Here is an 18,919-nt window from a genome sequence, read left to right as displayed (position 1 = left end):
ATTAGATTCATTGCTTTAAAAAAAATTTGTTTGTTTACATTTTTTTCCCTTTGTAGTGTCTAAATCAGCTGTGATAATGTAACAGTTTTCCAGTGCTGACAAGTATATTACGCAAAATCAGAGTCGCACGGACAGATTTAGCGTGGATCAGTTTCAAATCATTTCAATGAAGTGATTTGGAACTGCCATTTTTGTATGGCGAAATCTTGATAAATTTTTAAGATTAGTGGGATAATCCATTCAACAGCCGAAATCGTGTGATTAAGTGTCGGTCTGAACATAGTATTATATTTAAAAAATTTAATTTCATCTTTAATATAATATAAATATTTTAGAAAATGGAGTATGACAAAAAAATCGAATTAATTAAAGATATTGTGAAATGTATGGAGAAAGCCATACAAATTGATTCAGACGATAGTAAAAAGGGTGATATATGTGAAAGTCTTTCATATAATCTTTGTTTTAATTTTGAATTATAAATGAAATGTATTTCTTAATTGACAGAACTAATTAATATACTTATGTGATAGAGTGGCCCAAATATCTATAAGGAAAAAGAAACGAACCCGTTCCCACGACAGTCGGGTCTACGTAACCGGAACGGACCCGGATTTTTATCCGGCCAAGGACTGTCAACTCGGCAGAACTCTGCCGCTACAACAACAACAAAAAGAAACGACAATGGGTTAAAGTAAAGAGTAGACAATGGGTTAAAGTAAAGTGGAAGAGAATGAAAAAAAAAACTCGAACAGAGTTGCGCAACACAAGTTGCTCGTGTAAGGTAATGGGCGACAGCAAAAGAGAATCGCCCGAGAATTAACAACTTTTGTTGCCGCGTGTAATAATAGACTTTTAAAACCGATTGTACTATCGATAGATTAGAAATTTTCGGAATATTTTATTTCCGAACGTGTTCAATAATTCGATAGTAAAATAGTTAGTTTGCGGGAGTGATATGTATATTTGATTTCGCTATCCATATAAAGCGATGATAGTTTAACAAAGTTGGTGTTAAATGTCGGTGGGTGATATCCCCATTCACAGGGGTCCAGATCAAATAATGTGGAAAAGGCCGTGTCGCAAATTATATACATAGTCCTAAAGAAAAGCAGATAAACGTAAATGCATGTGTGAATGCGAAATGAAGCAAATTTTTTATGAAATCACCACAACGTTTTATTTAGCATCAATAAAATTCCGATATGTGAAAATAAATGCATAAATTTATTATATTTGGATATGTATATATTCACATATGAACGTACATGTATGCCCTTCCAATTATATTCTTATCGTGACACAAATGGATTATTAAAAGAAATTTGGTTGACATTTATATTAAAGTGGATTGGTTTCAGGTCATTAACAATTTACTTAATGCTTAAGTTCAATAATTTTTTATATAATGAAATATCTCTACATTACAACACCAAGTTATGGAATCTTTTAAAAATATACATACATGGATGGGAGACGAAGAATAAAACGAAGTACTCGCTAAATACAAAAGCGTTTGAAAAATAATTATTTAAAGGGTTCGTTTATGCAAAAAACTTATACTTTTTTCAGAGCATTACATTACACGGCCTCAAATAAAACAATAAACTGCGAGGAATGCAAATATTCGTGTTATCCTAAATATGAGTTAAATTTAGAAAAGCAACCGCCTAATGAAATGAAATTTCGAGCGTTTGTCTAGAAATGGTGGTTATGATTGGTATGAACGGATAGAGGAGATTCTCGAAATAAGGAATATTCCTCTGCATATAACTTCCACTGACTTGTTGCGGGAACACTTTAGTATACCGTCCCAGGATTTCGGGAATAGAATGGGTATTGGCGGATAGAGGTTTTCCGGATCTAGAATATAAATATATATATTATTTATAGACGCGAGAAACTTATAGTTTTTAGAGATAGTGGGTTTAAGAGTGGTGAGCGACAGGTTGAGGACCTTGGTGAGATATTTTACTCCCGCCTTACTTCGCCAACGCATATGTCCGTAGGAATAGGTAGAGCGGCGAAGGTGCTCTCAGTAAATTCTGTGAAGCCGACCTAATTAGCTTTGTTAAAGTTAATGAAGTTGCGGTTGTCCACAGAATCAAAATCAGGAGGCTTCTCGATCGAGATAATTATCTAAGATCTATCTGTTCCGTCAGCTCCAGGCAGGAATGCCAAAGATCGTGGTGCGCGTTAAAGTCGCCTAGTACCAAACGGTTTTCACCACGAAGGGCACGATTCCGATTACTTTGGCGAAGGGGTAAAAAAACGGTATCTCCGTATAAATGGGGTATGTATGGATAGGGGGGCTTCTCCAGTGGAGGGATATCCAAAAATTATGTAAAAATAGCTAATATTTTTAAAAATATTCACGTTTAAAAATTCAAAAATTTGCAATAAGAACACATGGTATTTCTCCATGTTTCACAGAATATTTTCACGTTTTTCACTCACTATATTTAAATATACACTCTTAACATCGAAATAAGTTCACTTTTCACTTTTATTTTGTAATTTTTCAGCCAAATTTAGTAATTTAAAATCACTTATCAAATTTATGGCTGAAAAGTTTAGAGTGTTTATATTTACGAGGAAAAGCAGCATTGCCACACCTTAAAAAACAAAAGTGAAGGATTTTTTAGCGTTTCACAGCGTTTTCTTTGTTTGTACTTTCGAGTGATTCTTTTTTCTTTATTAACTTCTTCTTCTTTACTGGCGTAGACACCGCTTACGCGATTATAGCCGAGTCAACAACAGCGCGCCAGTCGTTTCTTCTCTTCGCTACGTGGCGCCAATTGGATATTCCAAGCGAAGCCAGGTCCTTCTCCACTTGGTCCTTCCAACGGAGTGGAGGTCTTCCTCTTCCTCTGCTTCCCCCGGCGGGTACAGCGTCGAATACTTTCAGAGCTGGAGTGTTTTCGTCCATTCGGACAACATGACCTAGCCAGCGTAGCCGCTGTCTTTTAATTCGCTGAACTATGTCAATGTCGCCGTATATCTCGTACAGCTCATCGTTCCATCGAATGCGATATTCGCCGTGGCCAACGCGCAAAGGACCATAAATCTTTCGCAGAACTTTTCTCTCGAAAACTCGCAACGTCGACTCATCAGATGTTGTCATCGTCCAAGCCTCTGCACCATATAACAGGACGGGTATTATGAGTGACTTATAGAGTTTGGTTTTTGTTCGTCGAGAGAGGACTTTGCTTCTCAATTGCCTACTTAGTCCGAAGTAGCACCTGTTGGCAAGAGTTATCCTGCGTTGGATTTCAAAGCTGACATTGTTGGTGGTGTTTACGCTGGTTCCAAGATAGACGAAATTATCTACAACTTCAAAGTTATGACTGTCAACAGTGACGTGAGTGCCAAGTCGCGAGTGCGACGACTGTTTGTTTGATGACAGGAGATATTTCGTCTTGCCCTCGTTCACTGCCAGACCCATTTGCGTTGCTTCCTTGTTCAGTCTGGAGAAAGCAGAACTAACGGCGCGGGTGTTGAGACCGATGATATCAATATCATCGGCATACGCCAGCAGCTGTACACTCTTATAAAAGATTGTACCTGCTCGATTAAGTTCTGCAGCTCGAACTATTTTCTCCAGCAGCAGATTGAAGAAATCGCACGATAGGGAGTCGCCTTGTCTGAAACCTCGTTTGGTATCGAACGGCTCGGAGAGGTCCTTCCCGATCCTGACGGAGCTTTTGGTCCCGCTCAATGTCAGTTTACACAGCCGTATTAGTTTTGCGAGGATTATTAACTATAAAAAAAAAAAACTATAAAGAAGATTTGTCTAGCTAAAATTAAATATGCGAACACTTTTCTATATACATACATATATGAATAATATGTGATCTATTTAATAAACACAGATAAGTAAAATCATGCGATAATATTACATTATATGTATATATGATTTTAATATAACATTTTTATATACATATTACAATTTTATACTATAATAAAATCATCAGCGAATACCCGGGGTGACTGAAGTACTTTCGCGTAGTAAACCTTTCTGCGTTGGCGGCCTTCGGCCGCGCTCTAAAAAAATAACCCTGGTCGAGCGAATACCCGGGGTGACTGAAGTACTTTCGCGTAGTAAACCTTTTTGCGTTGGCGGCCTTCGGCTGCACTCTAAAAAAATAATCCTGGCTGAGCGAATACCCGAGGTGACTGAAGTACTTTCGCGTAGTACCCCTTTCTGCGTTGAAAATAAAAAAATATATTGACTTTTTGTTATAATGTGGTTATAATTTATGGTTATCATGCACTCAAAATTTAAGTTTTCGTTATAAAATGGTAAATTTTGGTTATTATATCTGTCAGCGATATCCATTTAATTTTGATGATACATTGGTTTGTATTTTAGGTGACAATATATATGTTATTATATTTAAAATATGAGTTTGAGTGTATAATAACCAAAAAATATAACTACTTTATATCCAAAACTCAAATTTTGTTTCAATATGACTGCATAATAACCAAAAAATATAACCACTTTATATTCAATATTGAAATAAAATTTAAGTTTTCGTTATAAAATATATAAATTTTGGTTATTATATTTGTCAGCGATTTCCATTTATTTTTGATGATACATTGGTTTGTATTTTAGGCGACGATATATATAATTATATTTATATTATATTTAAAATATGAGTTTTGGGTATGAAGTGGTAATATTTTTCGGTTATCATGCACTCATATTGAAAAATTTGAGTTTTCGTGCTGTACTGTAAACTTTACACTTTATTACGTAATATTACTATATAGTATTACTTGTACATATGTATATATAATATTATTATATAATATTACTAATACATGTATATAATATTACTTATTTGCTTAATAAATTTAAAAAAAGAAAATATCCATATGCTTGAATAGAGGAATTTTTGCGAAAAAGAGGAATTTCAGCGAATTGCCTTCTCATCACATGGCAGCGCTCCATTTCGTCGTAATTTTTGGTAAACAAAGGAGGTTGAAACAAGTGTAAAATGTGATTTTTTAAATAAAGATTTTTAGGTAATAAACCTGCTTAAAGTGTAAAATGTAGATTTATTTTAAAGATTATAGTGCAATTTAATTAATTTCAAGTGAAAAATGTGAAAAAAGTGTGTTTAATGTGGTGAAATAGCTCCTTGAAATGGTCCAATTTTGCGAATTTTTGAACTTTAAGGCCGAATATCTCCTAAACTAAGCGTTTGCGGACCCCATAACCCTATATGTTTTTTAATCAGGAGAACTTCCAAGTCAGAGCGGGAGCTATGCTGCCTGATTGAGCTCCTGGGGACCGTGGAGGTCCTCTGTTGGCCACTCGGGTTGAATGGCGGCGCGGCGCGCGAACTGAGTGCAGATTGCACAGCCGTAGAGGCTTGAGTCGCAGTATTGCGCAGGCAACATGGGGCCACGTAACGCGTGGTCCACTCCCTATGACTCTTAAGGCCAGAACAGATCTTAAGATGGCTCCATCCATTGCATGTATTGCACCTGACTGAGGTGGAGTTTGGATGGAGCCGATTTACGCATACGCAGCAGAAAAATTCCTCCGGGCCCGTGTTGGACTCAATGCCAGCACGAGTCAGGAGGATACGAAGGAACCCCGCTGCAAGGCGTTGCTCTAACGAAGACACACACAAATTAATACTCACCGATCCAAACGGGGTTAGATCGCCGAAAGGACTGCCCTTGGTCGGATAAAATCCGAGTCAATTCCGGTACGTAGAACCGGCAGTCTTGGGAATTGATTAAAGTACGTATTTTGGGTCGGCTTTAGTATACCATCCCCGGATTTCAGGTTAAAAGTAAAAAAAAATCGTTGGATAGAGCTGCTGCTCCAGATTAAGAAAATATATGGTTGTTGCCGCCGCAAACTTATAGTTTTCGAGATATTTGCATTTAAAGTTGAAAACTTTGCAAATTTTATCTTCCAATTTCTCGATTTCTAGTAATTATTTATTTCATATTGGGTTATCAAAAAAGTCTTGCGGTATTTTTATTGCATTTTAATTGAAATTGAAATGAATTTTTGATTACTCATGGCCAGCTCTTGACCGATGCTACGGCTGCTACTATGCCGGTACGCCAAAAAAAAGTTTTACTTGAAAAAATACCTGACACACTCCGGTGTTGGATCGGCCAGTATTTTTTTTTTTTGAAACGTGGCCGAAGGCCGCCAACGCAAAAAGGAGTTTTACTCAAAAAAAATCCGACACACCCCGGTGTTGGTTATTTTTTTTGAAGCGCGGCCGAAGGCCGCCAACGCTAAAAGGAGTTTTACTCAAAAGAAATTTGACACACCCCGGTGTTGGATCGGCCAGGGTTATTTTTTTAAAGCGCGGCCGAAGGCCGCCAATGCAGAAAGGACGGACGCGAATGGACTAATGCTCACCGTGTTTTACCTTTTGTATTGCAAATAATCACTATGATCCTTTTATTAAATTATTAGATTAAACATACTTGTAAGCCTTAAAACTTTTTTTTATTACAATGGAAAATTTATTTCAGATGGTATTTGTTTCCTGCGTTTGAGTTTTTATATTCATTCTTATTCGTTTGATACATGTGTAATTATGGCAACACTTAATAGCTGTAAACACGGAATACTTTTGTTATTGTGCATAGAATGAAAATTGTGTAAAATATAACAATGCTTATTTTAAGCAAATAACTAAATAATTACTGAAAAATAAATATGTAGAAACAATGTAATGGAGTATAAGTGCATAATATGAAATAAATAATTACTAGAAATCGAGAAATTGCAAGTTAAAATTTGCAAAGTTTTCAACTTTTAATACAAATATCTCGAAAACTATGAGTTTGCGGCGGCAACAATTATATATTTTCTTAATCTGGAGCATCAGCCCTATTCAACCATATAACTTTTAATCCTGAAATCGTGGGATGGTATACTAAAGTTTCCCCCGTATTTTTTCGATTAAAAATTAAGAGTAAATTTAAGAATACCGTCCCCCGATTTCGGGGTTAAAATGGGTATGTACGGATAGAGGAAATACTCCAGATCAAGAAAATAAAAATATATAGTTGCCGATAACATATGGTTTTTGATATGTTTGCATTTAAAGTTCAAAAATGTAACTATTTAAAATGCGATATTCTACTATTTATAACGCATTTTACACTAATATCTTTATACTCCTGCAACCAGTTGACACAGTATTATAGTTTTGTTCACCTAACCTTTGTACGTCACATAAAACTAAACGAGATATAGGTATAGGGTTATCATACTAGAATTGTAAATGCGAATGTAAGTTTGTTTGTTATGCTTTCACGCAAAAACTACTTAACCGATCATCATGAAACTTTGTACATATACTCCTGAGGGTATTAGAAGTAAAATAGGGTATATGAAAAAAAATTAAGAAAGATAAAAAAATTGTTTGTCAAAAAATCGTCAAATTTAGCTTTTCTACGCCCTCTAGCATTACAGTAATGAAGTTTCAACCATGAATACTGTAACCGCCCCACTGTATTACCGGCGGTGACGTCAATATCTAATTCAATTGAATATACATAGTTTCAACTGTTTCTAATTTTTATATATTTATTGTTATTTTATTCTGTCGTTACATGCAGTATAAAACTATTCAAATTTTTTAGATAATCCGTAATTTTTGTGGTTAGCTGTCACTTTAGTATTTTAGATCTTACTCGATAATGATAATTCTTACTCTGCTTTTCTTAGAAAATGTATCGGAAGGGGAAATCTGGTATATCCAAATCATACTCATACTAATATTATAAATGCGAAAATGAAGTTTCAACAATGAATACTGTAATACCGTCCCACTATATTACCGGCGGTGACGACAATATCTGATTCAATTGAATATTCATAGTTTCAAAGACAAGCTGCACTGCAGACAACTAGAAGAGCGATAGAAACACCAGAATAAAGACAAGTTAACATTCGTACTCGCAGAGGGGAAATAAAGAGCTTTGATAATAGCTAGGTAGTGCCATATTCCCCGATTTTGTGTAAATTATTCAACGCCCACATTAATGTTGAAGTTTGCAATTCTGTGTGTGCAATTAAATATTTTTATTTGCAAGTATATCAATAGAGGAAGCGATCAGGCGATCTTCAATCTGCGTAATGAAGGTGCTGTACAGGCAATCAATGAAATACAAACTTATCAAGCAGGAAGATATGTCAGTAGCAATGAAGCATCATGGCGGCTTCTTGCCTTTCCATTACATGAAAGATATCCCACTGTTACACATCTTGCAGTGTCAGCGTGTCTTTTTTGATGAAAATCCCTTTCAAGACAGACTTTTATCTCCTCTTAAGACCACGCTGTCTGCCTTTTTTCACCTTTGTCAGCATGATACTTTTGCAAAGGCATTATTGTACTCTGAGGTTCCCCGTTATTGTACATGGAATAGTTCAAAAAAAGAATGGCGTCGTATTCATGGTACACCTGTTCAAAACCAACCTGGGGTTGAAGCATCGGATGCTCTTGGTCTTTTCTATACCGTACATGTTACGAATTTTGAATGATTTTGTCATGTTGTTGCATCATGTTAGAGGTCCAATTAGATTTACAGAACTTAAAATTGTCAATGGTCAGGAATTTCATGACAATCATTGGGACGAAACTATGGACGAAGCTGTACAATGCCGATCGCCAGATAAAATCAGGAAACTTTACGCTAAGCTGTTATCTTCTTGCTGTCTTTCTAACCCTGAAACTATTTGGAATAAGTGCAAAGAATACATGGCTGAAGATATTTTATATTAACTGCAGCAAGTACACACAGATATTACTTTCAATGAACATGTCTACAATAAAACGGAACAAAGCCTCGGATAACAAAATTGGGACAGAACATACTTCGTGCTACTATTTTAACAGGTGTCGGTAAGGGAAATAGTGTTATATACCTCTGATACCAATTATTCCCACTGAACTTCCATTCCAATTTAAAAGGGTTCAGTTTCCCCCGTCAAGCTTAGCTTTGCTGTTACTATAAACAAGGCACAAAGACAAACATTACAGGTAGCAGGAGTGCATTTAGAAAACCCATGCTTCTCTCATGGTCAACTTTATGTAGACTGTTCACGTGTATCTAATGCCCAGAATTTACACATATTTGCACCCGACGGGAAAACATTGTCTACAAAAATGTCCTAGATTAAATTGTTTTTTAAATTGTTAGAATTCAGAATTATTTATTTTTGTTACGGTGATACATTTTTTAACATTTGCTGTTGCATTTCAATACGTATATTTTAAGGTGTTGAAACTTCATTGTCTGTAGTAATTTTTAAAAATTGTTGATCTCAGCCAAGCAATAAAATTTAGTAATCATATTGACTCATTTATCTCTCATACTTATTTAATGGCTCCACTACGGGCGAAGCCGCGGATAAAAAGCTAGTGTTTATATAAATGATCAAGATGACGTGAAAAGTTGAAATCCGGTTGACTGTCTGTCCTTCCGTACGTCCGTTCGTGTAAGCTGTAACTTGAGTAAAAGTTGAGATATCTTGATGAAACTTGGTATGCAGGCTCCTTAGTACAAAAAAAAAATGGAATTCATAGATGGGCGTAATCGGTCCACTGCCACGCCCACAAATCGCCATGAACCGAAAACCTAGAAAGTGCCAATCTAAGCATTAAATTAAGATATAAAACTACAATTTGGCACAGCAGTAGCGGCCACCTGTGGATAAAAAATTATGAAAAAGTGAGCGTGGCCCCACCCTATAATATGTATACTGGTGATATCTCCTAAACCATTAACGCTACAACAGCCCATTTCTTCAGCGCGAATATGACAAGAACTCCTACCGAAAGTGTTCAAATAGATGAAATCGGATGGAAAACCCCGCTCACTCCCCATATAACGGTAATGTTCAAAACGGTACGATTCCGATTACTTTGGCGGAGGGGGAAAAAACCGAATTTCCGTAAAAATAGGGTACGTGCGGATAGGGAAGCTTCTCCAGAGAAGGAATATCCAATAATAATATAAAAATACCTTTTATTTTATTAAATATACACTCTAAACGTTGACATAAGTTCACATTTCACTATAATTATGGTAAAAAATTGGACAGTGGGCGTGGTACCGCCCACTTTTTGGTGAAATCTCATATCTTACAATCCGTCCAACCTATTTTCTACATAGCACAATTTTTAATTCCACTTGATTCGTTCAGATTCGTTCTTTATCGTCAAATTCTCTTCTCTTGACACTATGCTTTCACACGAGGAAAAAGAGTTCGGTTACGGAACAGTGAAAGCGTGTTGCATGGTCATTTTTATTTTGGTCTCATATTTTGATTAAAAGGAATTATCATGAATATGGTAGAAGATTGCGTATAATATCCGCTATAAATATTTTCAAAGAATTAAAAAAGTAATAAAGTCAGAAATTCCCTAATCAGATTGTATTGAATTCCCGCTATTCCGAAACTTCCTACTCTTTGGGAAGTAGAAAGAGCCCTTAATTTTGCTTCTCTAAATTTTTCCTATATATTAATAAAATATTAATGAATTAACTACACTTCATTTAAGGATAGTTTCCAGCTCACAAGAAATTTAAAAACTTTATATATAAAAACGCGTAAGAAATGGTCAAAAAAATTTCCTGCGGTAAATTTTCTTGTACCGGTTTGCAGTTCTAAAGAAATCTTGTAATAAAGTTTAATACAATTTTTCAATAAAATGCGAATATGGCAACGCTGGTTTTGCGAAGAAACATGAAATCAATAATTGTTTCTTGAAGACAATTCAAAGTAATCGTTAATTTCATCCTAAATTAGTTAAAATCATTATAATAAAGTATAGTTCGTTTTGAAATGTTGTATAAAACTTACCAATCATCTTATCTATATATTAGCTTAAAATAAGCATTTTATTTTTTACACAAAGTTCACTACATGCACAATAACATAAGTGTTCCGTGTTGTCAAATAATACGTGTTACCATATCCCAAACGTTTGAAAACAATAAACATAAATACAAAAAACTCAAATGCAGGAAAAAATTAAACCTGACCAATCCAACACCGGGGTGTGTCAGCAGTTTTTTTGAGTAAAACTCCTTTTTGCGTTGGCGGCCTTCTGCCGCGCTTAAAAAAAAAAAAATTACTCTGGCCGATACAACACCGGGGTGTGTCAGGTTTTCTTTTTTGAGTAAAACTTCTTTTTGCGTTGGCGGCTTTCGGCTGCGCTTCAAAAAAATAACTGTGGCCCATCCAACACCAGGGTGTGTCAGGATTTTTTTTTGAGTAAAACTCTTTTTTGAGTTGTCGGCCTTCGGCCGCGCTTCAAAAAAAAAAAATAACTCTGGCCGATCCAACACCGGGTGTGTCAGGTTTTTTTCGAGTAAATCTCTTTTTTGCTTTTTACTCATGATATAGCAAGAAAAGGGATGATGAATTGGGGTATAAACCAATTTTTTTATTAATTTTTATTCGTTTGATAAATGTGTAATTATGGCAACACTTATTATCCGTCAACACGGAACAATTTTGTTAATGTGCATCTAATAAAATTTGTGTAAAATATAAAATGCTTCTTTTAAGCAAATATCTAAATAATTACTGAAAAATAAATATATAAAAACAATGTAATGAAGTGTAAGTGTATAAAAAGTGCATAATATGAAATAAATAATTACTAGAAATCGAGAAATTGCAAGATAAAAGTTGCAAAACTTTCAACTTTAAATGCAAATATCTCGAAAACTATAAGTTTGCGGCGGCAATAATTATATATATTCTTAATGATATATATGATATACTAAAGCCGACCCCTAATTTGTATATTATTACATTTAGTACTTCTCAATGCTAACAAATTTTCGCGTGAAATCGGTCAAAGTGTACGGTCAACAATCGAGTGTGCTCCTCAATTGTGTTAACTTACGTGAATTCCAGGCTTACTGGCAGATTCGCTGGAGATCCTCATCGTCGTTGGCACCTCGCGCACAACAATTTGCTTGGTGCATTGGTGTTTGAAATCCATAAATGTTTGATTGTAAAATCATAGAAATATAAAACAAAAGAAAAAAAATCTAATAAAAAAAAAACACTCAATTTTTGCGGAAAAATTCTCCTTCGCATATCTGAAGTGCTTATCAGCTGTTTCTGTCACACAGCAAATCATTTGTCTACGCAGAGTTGCAAGTGGTCAGGATCATTTCTACACCCACAGTCGGTAAAGCAGTTGATAAGGCAGTTCATATAACTTAACGTAACCTGAGAACGTTAAACGTTAAACTTAAAATAAAAAAAAAAAAATAAATAAAAATATTAAATAAATAAATAAATAATAAAAATAAAAAAAAAAAATAAATGATAAAATCATGAGCCAAAGCGATATCCGTGCCCAGAGACAACGCGAACTAGATGCACGCCGGCTCTCCGTCCAGCGCAACAATGCATACTTTTCGATCAGGTCTCAGAGTAACAGTGAAAGCGTAAAATCAAACTCATCGTCCACGCTTCAACCCCTTCCAAATTTAAAAGTCCGATCTTGTTCAATGTCAACGATTCCAACGGCAGAGCTCGTTATGGCTGATGTTCTACAAGTTGAGGTCGGTGCATGCTCTAACTCCCGCAACAAAGCGCAAGATAAGAAAACCTTAACACCTAAAAAAGTGGCTATACAGACCGGAATGGATCGGTACATTACCATTAAGCGTAAGCTTAGTCCGCAAAACTCAACAAACGCTAAGCAAAAAATAAGCCGCGGAAATGCATTTGAGCCATTAAGCACAAATCGATTTGCACTTTTAAGTGACAACATTGACGGTGAGAGTAACAAAACTCCTGAAAGTCTTACAAAAGTCACCAAACCTCCGCCAATATACGTAAGAGAGGAAAACTCTGGCGCTCTCGTTAAAATATTTACTGAACTTATCGGCAATAATAACTTTCATATAGTTCCGCTGTCGAAGGGAAACATTCGAGAAACGAAAGTGCAAATATACTCCGAACAGAACTTTCGTACATTGTCAAAATACCTAAATGAAAAAAAGATTAAATTCTACACTTATCAACTTAAAAGTGCGAGAGGCCTGCAAGTTGTTATTAAAGGTATTGAGCCAAGTGTAGAACCCATGGAAATTCACGAAGCACTTAAGGGTCACGGTTTTAACCCCAAAAATGTTGCAAATATTTTTACTAAAAAGAAAATCCCACAGCCTATGTTCAAAGTTGAGTTAGAACCAGAAAACAAACAACTTGAAAAAAATTGTGTGCACGCCATTTACAAACTACAATATTTGCTACATCGTAGGATCACTGTGGAGGAACCGCATAAAAGAAACGGCCCTGTACAATGCACCAATTGCCAAGAGTATGGTCACACCAGGTCTTACTGCACACTTCGGGCAGTATGTGTAGCTTGTGGAGAGTTGCATGATTCTGCCACCTGCACGTCAAACAAAAAAGACCCAAATGCAAAAAAGTGTGGAAACTGCGGTGGAAACCACACAGCAAACTACAGAGGATGTCCAGTTTACAAGGAGCTAAAAAATCGGATCAACCAACGTGTAGTCTCCGAACGCAATCATAATGTACCGAACGTTGTATCCTCCAATATGAATCCGCTGACAGCTCCATCAAAAACCGTCACGGGCGTATCGTTTGCAAACGTCCTGAAATCAGGCCTACGAAAACCCATAACTACAGCATCAGCGAGTCTTATTGAGCCGCAAGAACAGCAGCCCCACGTTCAATCTGGTAGTCAATCGAATATCGAAGCAATGATAGCGTCAATGCAACATAGTATGATGAACTTCATAACATTCATTCAGCACACAATGCAAGAACTCATGCGAAATCAAAACACATTGCTGCAACTGCTTGCTAACCAAAGTTCAAAATAATGAGCTCGCTTAAAATTGTTTTATGGAATGCAAATGGTATACCTCGCCATAAACTGGAGCTGGCAAAATTTCTCAACGACAAGGAAATAGATATAATGCTTCTTGCAGAAACTCACCTAACCAATAAATACAACTTTAATGTATCGGGATATACCTTCTATTGTACGAATCATCCAGATGGAAAAACGCATGGTGGAACTGGTATCTTAATCAGAAGTCGCATTAAACACCATTCTTTAACTGGAACTGCTGAAAATTATCTGCAAGCAACATCAATATGCGTGTAGACAAATCAAGGTGACATTACTTTGTCCGCCGTTTATTGTCCCCCACGCTTCCCGATTACAGAAAAGCAATTTATAGATTTCTTCAGCTCGCTGGGAGAGTGCTTTCTTGCTGCAGGTGATAATAACGCGAAACACCCTCAGTGGGGTTCCCGGTTATGTAATCCTAAAGGCAAGCAATTATATAACGCCCTTATATGTAAAAGAAACAAACTGGACTACGTATCTCCAGGAAAGCCTACATATTGGCCGACAGACCCGAATAAGCTGCCAGATTTAATTGACTTCGCAGTAACTAGGAAAATTCCTCACAGCCTTATTACTGCAGAAACAAGAGCAGACCTCTCATCAGACCACTCACCAGTTCTCTTCACTTTGCGTCATCAGTCACACTATAAAGAGCTACCTTATATGCTCACGTCAAAAGCTACAAACTGGTTAAAGTACAAAACATACATCTGCACCAGAGACCTGCATTGGGTATGATCGATCCGGTTTGATCACCCACGCTCAAAACGGTCACAACTCAGCACAGCGGTTCGCAACAAAATTGTTCGATCGAGTTTCGTGCTCAAAACGAAGGAGTTCGATCAGTTGATTGGATTGCTCTGCTCACTGGTTGGTTCCGGTATGATGATTGGAAGTGATTGTACAGAAAAAGACGATCAAGTCCAACGATGCACGAAAACTCAGACATCGATCAAGTTGCGTTTGAATTGATTCTGATTAGACCAATCAGATCGAGAATTGCCCTGCGAATATGTATATATGTACATAGTTTGTATGTACATATTTGTGTGTTTTAACGGAAACAAGTTGCAATGCATAAAATTAACCAAAACATTACTGCATATATTTCTTCATTTTTAACGCTTAATACTAAAATTCAATTAATGCTTAAAATTAATAAACAAAGGTAATGCTTAAAATATTAGGGAACACAAATTTCAAATTTTTATCACTTCTTCATTGAGATCAACAAAAACTTAAAATTAAAATAAATAATAAAAATAAACTTGGTTTCTTAATCGCTAAAACTTTTAAAAAATGAATTTAAAAACAATAAATTATCAACTGAACATGGTCCGAGCCTATTTCTTTTTTCAGTTTTAATATTTCCAGCTAAAGAAAAAGAACGCTCAGCGACTGCGCTGCTGGCAGGAACCAGCCGGTATGACCAAACGGTATGATTGTGATCGATCGGAATGCAGGCAGCATTCTCGAACATTCTTTGCTGCTCACACAAGGCTTTCGATCGAGAAAAATCATGACGAAACAAGCAACAGTGATTGAAACTGATTGTTCGCTTCGAGCACGCTCGCTTACGATCATTCATTTTTGTCGAAGCAAAGTTTTCCGTCACAAAAAATCTGAGTCAATGATCGGGTATGATTGAAAAAATTGTGATCGTTGCAGCTCTTTGATCTGCACACACATAGAACTCGAACCAAAGTTAGATACACCGGTCGATATTGAAAATACCATCGCAGCATTCGAATCAACCATTATAACAGCCGCCAAAATTTCAACTCCTCAAAAAGATTATATGGAAAACAAAAAGCATAGCTTACCTAATAGGGAAATTGAAATACTCGTATTACAAAAGCGACGACTACGAAGGGAGTGGCAGGTTCATAGATCACCAGCCTCAAAACAACTGTTGAAAGCGGCCACACATGCACTGACGATAGCCCTCAGAAGCGAGGAACAGCGTGCGCAGTACCAGTATATTCAAAAGCTGTCACCGACTAGTACAAAGCACCCGTTGTGGAAAGCACATCAAACTCTAAGTGCGCCAATAGAGTGTGAAATGCCAATACGTGACAATAATGGCAAATGGGCTCAGAGTGATGCAGAAAAGTCAGCAACTTTCGCTGCTCATCTAAAAAATGTCTTCCAGCCAAACCCAGAAACTAATGACTTTACACTTCCAACCGTACCCTATTTGATGGAATCTGAGCCAGTGAAATTCGTACCTGAAGAGATATCAAAAATAATTATGGAGAAATTAAAACCAAGAAAAGCTCCTGGGCACGACTTAATTACTCCAAAAATGATTATTGAGCTACCAAGTTGTGCTATAATCTGTATCTGAATGTTTTTCAATGCAATCACAAAACAAGCTCACTTTCCTCAACAATGGAAAAAGTCAACTATAGTGATGATACCTAAGCCTGGAAAGGTTCTGCAATATTTCTTGATGTCGCGCAGGCTTTTGATCGAGTATGGTTAGATGGTCTTATGTACAAAATAAAAACGATACTCCCGCAAAACACCCACGAACTGTTTAAGTCCTACCTTTATGATCGAAATTTTGTAGTTCGATGTAACACCACTACATCTGAAGCCCAAAAGATTGAAGCTGGTGTACCACAAGGCAGTGTTCTTGGCCCAATGCTATATGTTTTATACACTTCAGATATCCCAGTAAGCGACCGCTTGACTATGTCTACTTTTGCCGATGACACTGCAATAATCAGCCGCTCCAAGTGCCCAATTCATGCAAATGCGCTGCTAGGAAATCATATCGTAGCTGTGGCCAACTGGCTCGCAAACTGGAGGATAAAGGTTAACAAGCAAAAATGTAAGCACGTTACATTTACCCTAAACAAGAGCAGCTGTTCGCCTTTAACACTGAACAACGTACAAATACCACAAAGCAATCATGTTACTTACCTAGGGGTCCATCTGGATAGGCGACTTACTTGGCGAAACCACATAGAGGCTAAAAGGACTTACCTTAAGTTAAAGGCACGTTCTTTGCACTGGCTTATTAACTCTCGCTCAGCCCTGAGTCTGGAGTATAAAATCATTATATACAACACTGTTTTAAACCAATCTGGACCTATGGGTGTGAGCTGTGGGGCAACGCGAGTAGCAGCAACATCGAAATTATTCGTCGTGCGCAATCAAAAATTCTTCGTACAATCACCGGAGCACCGTGGTATATCCGAAATGAGAACATCCAACGCGACTTAAGAAGACGTACGAACTGAAATAGAGCAACGAAGCGCGAAGTATGCATTGAAACTTTCGGTTCACCCAAACCAACTAGCAAGATCGCTATTGCGTGTGAACAGGAGCTCAAGATTACGTAGAAACGACTTACCAGCCCAGACGTAATATATTTTAGGCCCAGTTTAAAAAAATAATCACCCATGTAGGGTGTAAATTAAGTGAGTAGTTTAAGATTCGAAAACTTATTGTTAGGCTCTTAAGTAGGGTAGATTCAATAAATAATAGGAAAGTTTATAAAAAAAAAACAAATTTTTAAATTAAGTATATTTTTTATACTTTTCACCATTTTTTTAAATATTGCTATTTGACTTATCTTGATAAATAACTGCGTTTGATCAGCCTGGGTTAATCTTTTTTGAAACTCGGCCGAAGGTTGCAAACGCTAAACGGTGTTCAACGCGAAAGTACTGAAGACTCCCAGGTGTTTTCTCGACCAGGATAATTTTTTTTGAAGCGCGGCTGAAGGCCAACCATTTCTCAATTCCACGACAGCCGGTTCTACGCACCGGAATTGACTAAAAAATTAATCGACCAAGGGCTGTTTTTTCGGCTATCTAACCCCGTTTGGATCAATGAGTACTAATTTGTGTTTGTCGTCATTACAACAATGCCTTACAGCAGGATTGCTCCGTATCCTCCTGACTCGTGCTGGCATTGAGTCCAACCCGGGCCCGAAAAAGGCTCCATCCAAACTCCACCTCAGGTCAGGTGCAATACATGCAATGAATGGAGCCATCCAAAGACCTGTTCAAGCCTTACGACTACGCTCCCTCCAGGGCTAAAAAGGTGGACCATGAACTATCTGAACGGTCGTCAGTCATCCGTACTATTTCGAGGCGAAACATCTAAACTGAGAAGAATTAAACAGGGGGTTCCGCAGGGTGGTGTCCTCTCCCCGCTGCAGTTTAACTTCTACATCTCGAAACTCCCGCAAAACCACCAGAGGGGGTTTCCATAACCTCGTACGCAGATGAGCGCACGATATTGACGTCGGTCAATGTAATCGATGGCATGTGTTCGAAGGTAAACAACTACATCACCGACCTTTCTCGTTTCCTCACTGCACGAAACCTCACACTTTCCCCCACCAAATCCACAGCGACCATATTTGCGAACTGGACGAAGGAGTGTTGACGTGAACTTAATATTGCAGTCGACGGCGTCAAAATCCCGACTATCAATAACCCTAAGATTTTAGGTGTAACCTTCGATAGTCTATGCTCCTTCTCTCCCTTCTCTCCCATACGACCGCGATAATCGGCAAGGTACAGAACCGCAACAAAATCCTCAAGTCGGTAGCCGGCAGCACATGGGGAAAAGACAAAGAAACGTTGTTGGCAACATACAAGGCAATCGGCCGGAGGGTCTTTAACTACGCAGCACCAATATAGTCGCCTGGATGCAGTGGCACGCAGATGAAGAAACTTCAGACGTGTCAAGTGCAGACTCCGCACCACGACGGGATGCCTTTTGATGTCTCCCATAGAACACTTGCACAGTGAGACGCTTATGCTCCCAGTTAAGAAGCATAATTAACTCCTCTCCAGGCAGTCCCTGCTGGGATGTTTTCGTAGAAATCACCCCTGCAGCCATCTGCTTGGAGCGGAACCGCCTCCTAGGAGCATCAAATCTACGTCGACGACGTCGTACAGTACGCCGACCGGACTTCGGACGCAACTGACTTTCGATAGGTAGTGACCGCCATTCACAGCGGAGCCATCAATACCTTCTCCGAC

General features: G+C 37.5%; 2 protein-coding genes across 17 annotated transcripts in view; one reads left to right on the top strand and one right to left on the bottom strand.

Annotated features, from left to right (window-relative positions):
* LOC105222874 (tau-tubulin kinase homolog Asator) overlaps nt 1–18,919 on the top strand; it is a 763,131-nt gene that overhangs the window by 62,899 nt on the left and 681,313 nt on the right. For 2 of the 15 annotated variants that reach the window (XM_049459559.1, XM_049459558.1), the window contains exon 1: nt 806–1,361. The exons of 3 other annotated variants lie outside the window; for them this stretch is intronic. The gene's annotated coding sequence lies outside the window, so the exon portion shown is untranslated. Of the gene's footprint in view, nt 1–803; nt 1,362–1,390; nt 1,539–18,919 lie in introns of those variants that run through there. 10 more of the 15 variants (XM_049459553.1, XM_049459550.1, XM_049459555.1 and 7 more) reach the window with 7 other exon arrangements.
* Nucleotides 1–18,919, bottom strand: part of LOC125779107 (uncharacterized) — a 434,818-nt gene that overhangs the window by 192,457 nt on the left and 223,442 nt on the right. The gene's annotated exons all lie outside the window — the stretch shown is intronic.

Source organism: Bactrocera dorsalis, chromosome 6 (assembly GCF_023373825.1).
Source record: "Bactrocera dorsalis isolate Fly_Bdor chromosome 6, ASM2337382v1, whole genome shotgun sequence".
Classification (NCBI taxonomy): domain Eukaryota; kingdom Metazoa; phylum Arthropoda; class Insecta; order Diptera; family Tephritidae; genus Bactrocera; species Bactrocera dorsalis.
Note: the sequence above shows the minus strand (reverse complement) of the source record. Positions and strands in the feature narration are given on the sequence as shown.